A 12,004-nucleotide genomic window follows, 5' to 3' on the forward strand; every position below is an offset into this window, starting at 1 on the left:
GTTTAGGGTGACACCTTGTGGGAAACAAGACGATCTACATTCAATCAACAGCTGTCAGAAAATACGTTTTATAGGTAGTATACTAAATTTTAAATCTTTTAAAATCACTGAGTTAAATTAAAGGCATAGTTCACCCAAAAATGAAAATTATTCACCCTCAAGCCATCCTAGGTGTATATGACTTTCTTCTTTCAGATGACCACAATCAGAGTTAATAAATATCATGGCTCTTCCAAGCTTTATAATGGGGGGAAAAAAAGGAAAAAGAAAACATCCATCATAAAAGTAATCCATACAGCTCCAGGGAGTTAAAGAGCACCTATTATGCAAAATCCACTTTTACAAGGTGTTCACAACCACCCTACAATGATAAAAAAAATTTTTAATCCCCATTAAACCAAAGCAGGCTCATTAGACAAGCCGTTTTGATTCTCTGAGCAATGTGACGTCACACTGCCCAGGCCCCGCCCACGACTGCTGACTGACAGTCCTGTATTACCATGGTTTCCGCCCTCAGCGAGCTGTAAGCTGTCCGCCATTTTCTCAGCGCTCGAGCAGCTGTAGCGACAACAATGTCTGGTAAGTAACTGAGATGCTTTGATGTTGGATGTAAGAGTGAACATAACAGTCTTCATTTACCTACATCTGAGTGGCTGAATGCACTACAGATCTAATATACACATATGATTTCTCAGTGGCGGTTGGTGCTAAACTTTTTAGGGGGGGCACAAAGAAAAAAAGAAAAAAAAAAGAATTAGAGATGCAGAATGGGCTAATTGTTAAATAATGTGATGTAATGTATCACTACTGCTTATCTAAAACATGGAAAATTCAATATTTAAAGCATGCCATAGGGCTGGGTGATATAAAATCTGTATTTAATTAAAAAAATAAATAAAATTCATATCCTGCCCAGTATTTTTCTACAAACAATGTTCGTATTGAAGGCTATGAAAACAAACATGAATGTAAACATGTAGTCTATGTTATATTATGCGCAAAAAAAGGGGTCAAATTACACAAGGCCTACATTCTAACATTGTGACACTACAATCTAAAAACAAAATAAAGCTTTTTAAAGCAGAAGTTACATTCACTAAACTAAAACTGAAAATAAAAAAAGCACAGACTAATTTTTAGTCTATTATGATTACCCTACAATAATCACTTTACAGTTGCTGCTATCATAAAAATACACTTAGGTGTAGGTTCAAAGTTCTACATATAGCACATTTATATTCACAAACAAAAACAAATAATCAACAACAAATATTTTAGCTAAATGTATATTTTAGTCAGAATTATTGCGCTCCGTCTGTTTGGCGCGCATGCGCACGGCGGCGCTCGTTCACGGAAGTTTGTGCTTCCACTCCTGTCTCCTGGACAGCAAAATGGAAATATTTTCTCGACTTTCTAACATTTACAGATGGAGAAAATGTCTGTGAAATGTAAGTTATGCACTGAGGAAATTACTGGATGTAACTTTAGCTTAAAGATTATAAATAGAGACGTTTCCACCAATCGCTGCACAAGTTAAGGTTACGTATGATGACGAAGGCACGTTAGTGCTAGCCCTCCCGGAACCCACACAGAATGCATTGCAGTGCCTGCGGTTCGAAAAAAAAGTTTGTTTGAATGGAAGTCTATGGGAGCACTCGGGGAAAATCTCGGCCAGAGTGAAATCGCCCAAAAAGAGGCGGCACTCCACAGAACGTGATTGTCGCCCTACTGCCCTAATGAAGAAACCGCCCCTGCGATTTCTGTAAGGTTGCCTGCTATTTACATTCACAGACATAAGTGACTGTGTTTATGTGAACTGTGTCTGGTTTAAACAGAACCTTGTGTGTATTTGATAAACAAAACAAATAATGTGAAAGAGAATTTAGGCTACTCACGAGACTTGATGTCTGACAGCCAGCTGTGCGTGTGCTTCAGATAAGTGCGCTCAGAAAACGATCCATTAAAAGTTTAAACTGATATAGCTTTAAAACGCGTGGAAATAATAAACTTTAATGATGAAAGAAGAGCTATGCTATACGTGAGAGTGATCGCGATAAAGATGATCAAAACGAAGCAGATGTCTTTAGTATTTGTCAGAGAATCCGATTGAGGCAGGAACTGATTGTAGAGAGGGGGCGGACACAGCAGCTCATTTGCATTTAAAGGCACATGCACGAAAACAGGCTGTTCTTGACTGTAGTCAGAAATGGGTATTTACAACATGGATTTATAAATTATCTGTGAGGTATTTTAAGCTGAAACTTCACATACACATTCTGGAGACACCTGAGACTTAAATTTAATCTTGTAAAAATGGACATAATAGGTGCCCTTTAATAAAGGCCTTCTGAAGCAAAGTTAAGCGATGCATTTTTGTAAGAAAAATATCCATTTTTAAAACTTTATAAACCATAATCACTAGTTTCCGGTAACGTCTGTACGCAAGTCGAGTTCCGGCGGAAGACTGACCTCTGACCTGACACATGACGTAGGATGTAGGAGTATCGTAAGCTTAGGTGCCTCTCGCAGTTCAAACAAATAGGGCTGGGCAACAAACTCAAGCTCCTCTTCACTCATATCGAAATCATCCAACATTTCTCTTTAAAAATTCTTGTTTTAGACTTCTAATTCGTGACCAGTATTTTGTTTTGCTTTATTCTCTGCGCTTCTGCATTCGTTATTGCGTCATACGCCGGGTCAGAGGTCACTCTTCTGCCGGAACTCGACTCGCGTAGGGCCGTTACCGGAAACCGGTGATTATAGTTAATAAAGTTTTAAATATGGATATATTTATATATCCATTTTCTTACAAAAATGTATTGTTGCACTTCAGAAGGCATTCATTAACTCCCTGGAGCCATATGGATTACTTTTATGATGGATGGATGTGTTTTTTTGGGCTTCAAAATATCTTGGGAAGCATTCCCTCCAATTACAAAGCTTGGAAGAGCCAGAATTTTTTTTTAATAACTCCGATTGTGTTTGGCTGAAAGAAGAAAGTCATATAGACCTAGGATGGCTTGATAGTGAGTAAATTATGGGAACATTTTCATTTTTGGGTGAATTAACCCTTTAATCATGATGAGCATTTTTCAGGTTAAGCATTTTGGAATGTCCCCTCATCATTTGGACGGTAGACTGGCGATCTCAAGCGGGGAGGTCTCGGAGCTCGGGACCTACGGTGCTCAGTTGGGGACCTCTGTACAGTTTACCAAAATGTATCATGCCTCATATAGTCGCTCAGTGTTTCAACTGCGGAAAGAAGTCAATGAAACAACTTGTGAACAATATGTCATGTAACGTTACATTCACCTGAGAAAACAACATTAAACCCGTTAGTCAACTAGAAAGAGCATTTTGCTTATTATATACACTATCCACCTTATTTTTCATGTAAGAGCGGGTGTGGCCACTTTAACTTGTAACTTTGTAACACCTGCATCACCACATGTTGTTTGGGAGGGTTTCAAGAAAAATCCTCTGCTCTCATCCAAAAACAAACTCCAGCATATTCAGCTGTCAGACACTACTAGAAACGTCACTCATCAAAAAAAAAGAAAGAAAAAAAGTGTAAAAATTGTACCTTTAGGGGTACAACAGCTTGTCATTGGGGCATTACCCTTAAAAGGACATCTGTGAGAAGAAATTGTGTGTGTATAGGGGAAGGGGGACGAGTTTTGCCAGAATTAAGTTATGAGTCTACATAGTAGGCTTGGCACGGTAGTCATTGTTACACGGTGTTCGGTCATACACCGATTACATTACTTGCCCACCGCCCTTCCATCGTTTTACATTTTTATAGAAATAAAATCAATTTAGTTCAGTTGGACAATGGACGCTAGTTATAAAGTGAGATGCATCTGCTCCATAGAGCAAGAGAAGCAGCGCACAGCCGCAGGAGTCACGTGACAAGAGTGAGGCGCGATGACTGACAGGACGATGGCTGAGGTAAAAGTTCAATAGAACTTTTGTTAATAAAAGTTGCATTTCTTCGTTTAACATAAGTGAGTTTGTCTTTCTTTTATTGTTGTTGTGTTTTCATAAAAATAAAATAAAATATATAATGAACCACAAACTAAGCATTCGTTTTAAAGTAAGAGGAAATTTTTTCTTGGGATCCACACCAGAGGGTGCTGAAGCACCCTCAGCACCCCTACGTCCTGCGGTACGGTGCATATTAGTAGAGTAACAATACATATGTGAACCTTTTAGGGGTAGATAAGGTACAAAGTTGCAGTTTTAAGGGTAAGCTGTTTTACCCTTTGAAGAGGGTGGATTCTGGAATCCACTGTCAGTATCCATAGTTACAGGTCCTGACATTGTGAACAACTAGCATCCAGGCAAGTTGAAATTACCATCTTTTAGACAAAATGGAGCCTAGAAATGCTGATACATGACCTTGGTGGGTCACTTCGTTCCAGGATCCTTGTGTCATCCGGATAATCAATGGAGATATGCTTATATCTATCTGTCCATATGTGGACATTTTTTTCAATATGTGGAAAGTTTATCTATTTCTTAACCAATCAGAATCATTCAACCTGAATTAATGACGTAGCTTTGTGACCTGTGTAAAGTATAATTGTTGTGGAAAAATGTATGCAGAGCAGCCTACAAACTCCTTGTGAGTGTTGAAGCTGACTTCTGCTGATGAAACTGCAAACTATTCTTCAGTAAAATTTTCTTCAATTTATTTATTTATTTTTTTAACTCTGACTCTGGGTCTTCGTATCCGGTCCTTGGGTCTTTGAAGGGATTGTTCACCCAAAAATTAAAATTCTGTCATCTATTAGTATAAAACCTGTATAAATTTCTTTGTTCTGTTGAACAAAGGAATATATTTTGAAGAATGTGAAAAACTGAACAGTTCTGGGGCACTCAATGGACTTCCATAGTATTTTTTTTTCCTACTATGGAAGTCAATGGTGCTCCAAAGCGGCCTGGTTATAAACTTCCTTCAAAATATCTTCTTTTGTGTACAGCAGAGCAAGGAAATTTGTGCAGGTTTGGAACAACTTGAGAGCGAGTGAATGATACATAATTTTCATTTTTGGGTGAACTATCCCTTTAACTGTAAATTCCCCTACACTTTAAAGTTAAAATGTTTGCACATATTTTTTATAGAGTGAATGGGACCGAGTTCTATGGTCAAATGAAACGAAAAAAAAGAGCTTTTTGGCAGTAAACCCAAGAGATGGGTTTGGTGCACACAGGGATAAAAAAGTACCCCTTTTACAATTAAATATACTGCTGGATCTTTAATATTGTGGGCCTATTTTTCTGCTGGAGGTCCTGGACATCTTGGGCCTCATTTATAAAGCGTGCGTACGCACAGATTTGATCTTAGAGTGTGCGTACACTTAAATCCATGCCAATGCTCATATTTATAAAAACAGTCTTTGACGTGGAGAAGTGCTTAGAGCCACGTCAGGGTCTGAGCAGACGTACACACTTTTCCTGGTCAGATTACTGCAGGTTTTTGGAAATCTAAGCTATTGTTGCAGCTTGCCAAGGATTTGGACAATGATTGTTGATCTTTTATATATAAATGACATTAATTAGTTGACGTTTAAAACGCGGAGAACTGAAACCATTCAGCTGCACGCAAGTTCAAGATCATTTGTGATTTATAGATTTCACATCTGAAAGAGAGGCGTACGCTCGTTTTCTGTGTGTACGTTCATTCTATGAATCACATGTACGCACCTCTGAGGAATGATTGTAAGATCAAATTTAGGACGGTTTCGGCGCAACATTTTATAAATGAGGCCCCTTGTTCAGATCATGGATTCCGTCAAATACCAACAGATAAAAAAGAAAAAGAAAAATCAAAACCTGACAGCCTCTGCTAAAAATCTGGTCTATGGTTGGATCCTCCATCAGGACAATGATCCAAGATCAACACAAAAATGGGTTATTAAGCACATAATGAAGCTTCTGCCATGGCCATTCCAGTCCCCTGACCTGAACCCTATAGAAAACTGAAGAGGATCAGCATGGGTCTGGAGAGATTTTGTATGAAGTAACGGTCTCTGATCTCTTGCCAGGTGTTCTCCAAACTCATCAGGCAATATAGAAAAAGACTTGGAGCTGTTATCTTGGCAACAGCTATTAATTGTGGCCAATGTGTATTAGAGGAAAACATTTATTTTATAATGAGATGTTCCCATTTTCAATTGTTTTACTTCAATTAAAGGTTAGATTTTTGTGAATTTTTTGAATAAAAGGTCAAAGGAATTAACAATGTAGATTTATTTTCATAGCCTAATTTGTTCATATTTATCAAGGGTGCTAAATCATTCTGACCAGGACTGTAGAAGAGTCAATGTGGGGTCACAAAGTGTTTTTATTCAAAGAGAAAGAAACAACATAAACAAAAATTCCCTTCCATTTTCAGTTTCATTTAAACAATCAGACCCATACTGAGGCACTAAAAGGGCGTGGTCATGGAAAAAAAAAATTTAAATGATTAAATGGGAGAAAAAAAAAATACATATATATATATATATATATATATTAATGCTTTCGCGTTCTTTTACAAAAGTTTTGTGTTCCCCCAAGAAACTTGTCTTTGAGAGTGAATGAAAAGTTTCTTGAGGGAGCGCAAAACATTTGCGAGAGAAGGCAAAAGCATTAAAATTCATTTTTCCTCCCATCACCATGTCCTTTTAAAGTTTCCGTAGCCCCACAGCAAAAACAAACAGACATGAACCAGAGCCTGAAACAGGCTGCTGTTACTATAGCAACAGATGGATAGAAGTGTGCTGATGGAGACCTCGTGTGGTGAACTGGAGTAATGACAGAGATCTCGGTATCATCCATAGGGTATCATCATGTCGAGGGGAATTTTAACAAATTGAGGCTCTTTATTGGGAAAAACAAGACGTCATAAAAACTTTTATTCTGGCTCCTCAGTGGACATCTTTTCAACGTACAACTTTTGTGAAAAAGACATTGAAAAGACGTCTTAGTGGGGTGTTTATAGCGTTCAGACTCAAACACTTTATAACACACTGCTCTTTACCATGGTACAAAACCAACAAACACCATGAATCTCTTCAGCAGCTTCATCTGGATTCTGCCAGCTTTTATTCAAGGTAACAGACGTGAAAGTTTTTAATGTTCATTTAATTTGATTAAACACATTAATGTTGTTGTCAACAGCATCCAGAGGAATCACTGTGACAGCCTGATGTTGTGACTGTTTCTGAAGGACAAACCGCCACTGTAGACTGTAAAACTGATGCTGGAATAAGTGGCTATGGTTTAGCTTGGTATCAGCAGAAACATGGAGAAGCTCCTAAACTCATCATTACTGAGGTAAATGATCTCTATGGTGAGAGTTTCAGTCGATTCAGTGGGAATGGAGAACAATCTGGGACTGATTTCACTCTGACCATCAGTGGAGTCCAGACTGAAGATGCTGGACATTATTATACTGTCAGAGTGTACATGGCATCAACGATGACTGGGTGTTCACATTCACTGATAAAGAGTTGTACAAAAACCTCCGTCAGTCAGAGTCACAGTGACTGAACTGATACACTGACAGATACTGCAACACACACAACAATGCAGAAGCACGATCACAGTACAGCACAATAAGATCTTTTGTGTTTTTATGTCCAGTACAGGTGAATTGTGGGGTTTTGCCTTATTCTTTTATGTGGTCATATTCATTATAGTCATAGTGAAGCCCTCATCAGTCGAAAGCAGTATATTTGCACTTGTTGACTAAACTTAAACCCATCCTACTTTATAGTTAATAATATGAATCCACAAGAATAAAATTAATTCATTTTGTTTAAACATTTACCAATATTATATTTTCCCAATTTAGACTGAGGGCATCCAGAGACGGTCAGTCGGACACCTGCAGTGAAATCGGTTCATCTGAGACACATTTACCATCACCTTTATAATCAGCCATAAAGAGTCTTCTTTGTGTCGTTAGCCTCTATCCTTGTATCAGCAGAAACAAACTTCAAAATTAAATGATGAGATGCTCCACCATCACAAAATCTGAGTTTTCATTCCTCACTGCAGTTCATTAAGATCATTCATAAGCTGCACACTGTGAAACAGGATTATTGGATTACATTTTACAGCAAAATACTATTTTAATCTTTCTACTTCAAATATATCATGTTTAATTCAGCGCGTTACTTGCTGTTTCTTTGCAATTTATGGTGAAATTTACTAGCAATTTATGAGTGCAAAAATGTTTCTAAACCATTTTTTTTAGTGTATCTTATAAATCTTATCCATAACTGTCTCATCACTCCATGAGCAGAAGTGAAACTGTTCAGAGCGTTGAACCAATCAAAGAGTGAAACTGTGAGTTTGAGGTGAAAATCACATTTGAATAGAGCAGCTCTGTCTCCAGTGACCATGTTCTCAACTATTACAATCAATCAAAAGCAGCTGAAACTTTAGTGCAGGACTTTGAATGAACGACACACTGATCAATGATGCAGTCGAACACAAATGTAAAGCTTTATTGAATGAACAGCAATGGCAGCACATTGAAAGACTGCTTCAGTATTGAGCTGTAAATCACGTGACTGCTGTGAATCCTGCCGGGCGCTCAGATATGGCTCTTCTTGACTGGAGAAACATCAGCACTCGGAGCTCTTGAGGAACGAGGCCTCGTAAGCAAATCCGTCATGTGTTACTCTGCAGACGAAGCGCTCTGCGTCTTCCCAGCGTGCTTTGCTGAGGCTCAGGACGCTGCTGTGGCTGTAGCGTCCGTCCCGATTGCTCTCTGTGCTGGTTTGAACCCCCTTAATGACCTCTGACCCGTCCAGCGTCCAGCTCACCGTCGCCCCCAGTGGAGTGTAATATTTTAAATAGTTTAAATAACAAACCTCAAAATGCTCTTAAACGAAGATTCTTTTTGTCTGATAAACCCAACAAAATTATATTTGTATTATAAAACTTGTTTCATGCATTTAAAAAAAACTTAATTGTTAAATTTACCAAGAATTATAGACAAAAATATGTATATATCAAGAAATAATTGAACAGATTTGAAAGTGCTTCAGTGAATACATGAAATGAACAAAATGTTAGCAATAAGAGGTTAAAATATTTATGTAAAATTAAAAATTATATTTAAAAGATTCCAGTTTTTTAAATAGTTGTATCTCCGCCAAATATTGTACTATCCTAACAAACCATACATCAATGGGAAGCTTATTTATCAGCTTCAGCTTTCAGTTGATGTATAAAATTGACCTTTATGACTGGTTTTGTGGTCCAGGGTCACATATAGTATATTAATAATCATTTATTTGTTATGCTACATCGCATGAATTGGGTGTATCAGTTGCACTGCACAATCAAAAACAGCTTGTTCCCCAGCTCTTTTTACAGGTGAAACTATTTTACTTTGTTGCAAAAATCATGAACAGTCAAATCTTTTTTTTAATCTACAAGCAGAAGAGACGAGAATAAGGTACGTACAGAAATAAGCAACATTATCGCCTTGGTTTTACTTGGTTGAACTTAACTAATTCGTGTTTGACCAAAAACAAACAAACAAAAAACGTTGCACTTTTCCCTGCATTTCTAATGTTATAATTTTATGACTCAAAATCCTTGTAGTCAAACTCATGACAATGGGCCTACTTGCAGGGCATTTTGCCTGAAAACCACTTGAACCTATTTAAAATCTTACTTTGTAATAAATCAAACTGTAATAGATGCCATCTGGAAAGATTATGTTTATTCACTCTAAAACCAATTGTTCGTTTAGCTTTCCTTCATCAATATCAAGCCATTTTTAAATAAATCAGCACTGTGACACAGATACCCTTGAAACTACATAGTTTTTTATAGCGTACACTATATTGTCCACGTTATTGCAGATTTGCACATATGCACTTTCATACGCTGCCCAATGTAAAAACAACAACAACAACAAAGCTTTCCATATAAAAACTATAGTGTTAAAAGAAGCTCGTTTCGTGACAGCAGTTCATTTGTAACATGCACTACATTAGCCTACTACCCCATCCTGGAAGCGTAGATCAGGTTTTCACAACACAACAGTGAAAGTCACTTCACGTTTAACATTTATGCAGATATATTAATATGTATAGTCTCCAAATTCAGTGAAGTTTTTGATACTCACGATGACTGCAATAAAACGCGTTTAATTCTTGTACATTAACATAAAATCTCCGTCGTCCGAACGGACTGGCTGTACATCTGTTTTTAGCCAAGTTGCTCATGTTTTGCTAGTCAGATTCGCCGTGCTGTCTCGTTATGATGAACTCCCAGCTTGTTCTCATTAAACATAAATAGATACAAATGATTGGCCACTCTTTTATTTGTTTAACAATATTATTATTGTATTTTATCTGCTCACTCGCTATTCATGTAACAATCTTAGATAATATTGTTCATAAAAATATGTAATAGATGAACACACAATAAGCATGTTGTTGTTTTACTTACGTTTCACATTATTGTCTTGGTTGATAATGAATGCAGCTCAACTTTTTTGGATGGGTCTTCAGAAAGGCGCCTGAGTTGCTTGTGTGCATGGCCAGGCTAGCAGCTGGTTCCTTCTGCGCGGGAGTGGCTGTGACGTCACAGTCCCCCTGACGTCACAGCGTCAGCGCTGGCCGCGGGATAGGCCTATATAAAGCCGTGCAAACCTCGAGTCCCTCTACAGTGAGTTTACGAGTTATTGAGCTAGTTGCTCTGCTGTGATTTCTTCTGATACTTTGCTGTGACATATTTTGCAACAATGTCGGATCCAGATACAACCCCAGTGATTATTAAGATAATCCATGGCGTTCGGAATAAGATCAGGCTTGTTCAAGATTTCGTGAAAAGAATAGAGGAAGAATGGACAGCATCCATTAACAAAATGAAAAGACCCAGGCGCTTTAATTGGGACTGGAGGGACGATTGGATTTACGATGATGTTCGATTCCATCTGCTTGGGCATAAGAGTATAAGGCATTGGAAGCACTTGAAAGATGCCTTGTTTAAAAAGGATGAGGAGTGGTGGTGGGTACCCCCAACAATACCAAATAACAGACCACGTAAGATGTTTTACCTTGACCTTTTGGACGAGCCTGCTCCAAAGGAGCCCGAAAAAGAACTCTCGCCCGAGGAGCTTCGAGAGGCTGCTCTCAGGGTTGCTAACTTATTTAAGGATGATGATGAGGCTGGGCCATCCGAGAGGATTTATGCTGGGCGACGTCGGAGGATTTCTGATGAGCCATTTTGGAGGGTCTATAGGCCATCTGAAATGTCTGCTAATAAGACATTTATTTCTGATCTAGAGGAATTCACAGAATATCTCAGAAATTTTGCTTGAAATATTCCAATGAGAAAAAGCAGCAATGAAGATGCTGCTCCACAACAGCATGGGGCAGTTGTGGCCAAATGGTCAGAAACTCAGACTTGTAACTTGAGGGTTGCGGGTTCGAGTCTCAGTACCGGCAAGAATGTAGGTGGAGGGAGTGAATGAACAGCGCTTTCCTCCACTCTCATTGGCCACAACTGAGGTGCCTTTGAGCAAGGCACCTAAACCCCAATCGCTCCCCAGGCACCATAACAAAAACAGCTGCTACTGCACTGAATGCTTCTCAGCAGATGAGTAAAAAGCTCAGCACCTTCGATGAGAAAGAGCACCAATGATGATGCTGCTCCACAACAGCACGGGGCAGTTGTGGCCTAACGACTTGAGACTCGGACTTGTAACTTGAAGGTTGCGGGTTCGAGTCTCAGTACCAGCGAGAATGTAGGTGGAGGGAGTGAATGAACAGCGCTTTCCTCCACTCTCATTGGCCACAACTGAGGTGCCCTTGAGCAAGGCACCTAACCCCCAATTGCTCTCCCCGGGCACTGCGGCAAAAATGGATGCCCGGGTGTGTTTGCATTTAAGCAAGGCACCTAACCCCCAATCACTCCCCGAGCACCACACCACTTGGATGGGACACAATCTATTAAACGCTGTTTCAGTGTAAATGCCCTCTTTCTCTCT

This window comes from Ctenopharyngodon idella, chromosome 14 (assembly GCF_019924925.1).
Source record: "Ctenopharyngodon idella isolate HZGC_01 chromosome 14, HZGC01, whole genome shotgun sequence".
NCBI lineage: Eukaryota > Metazoa > Chordata > Actinopteri > Cypriniformes > Xenocyprididae > Ctenopharyngodon > Ctenopharyngodon idella.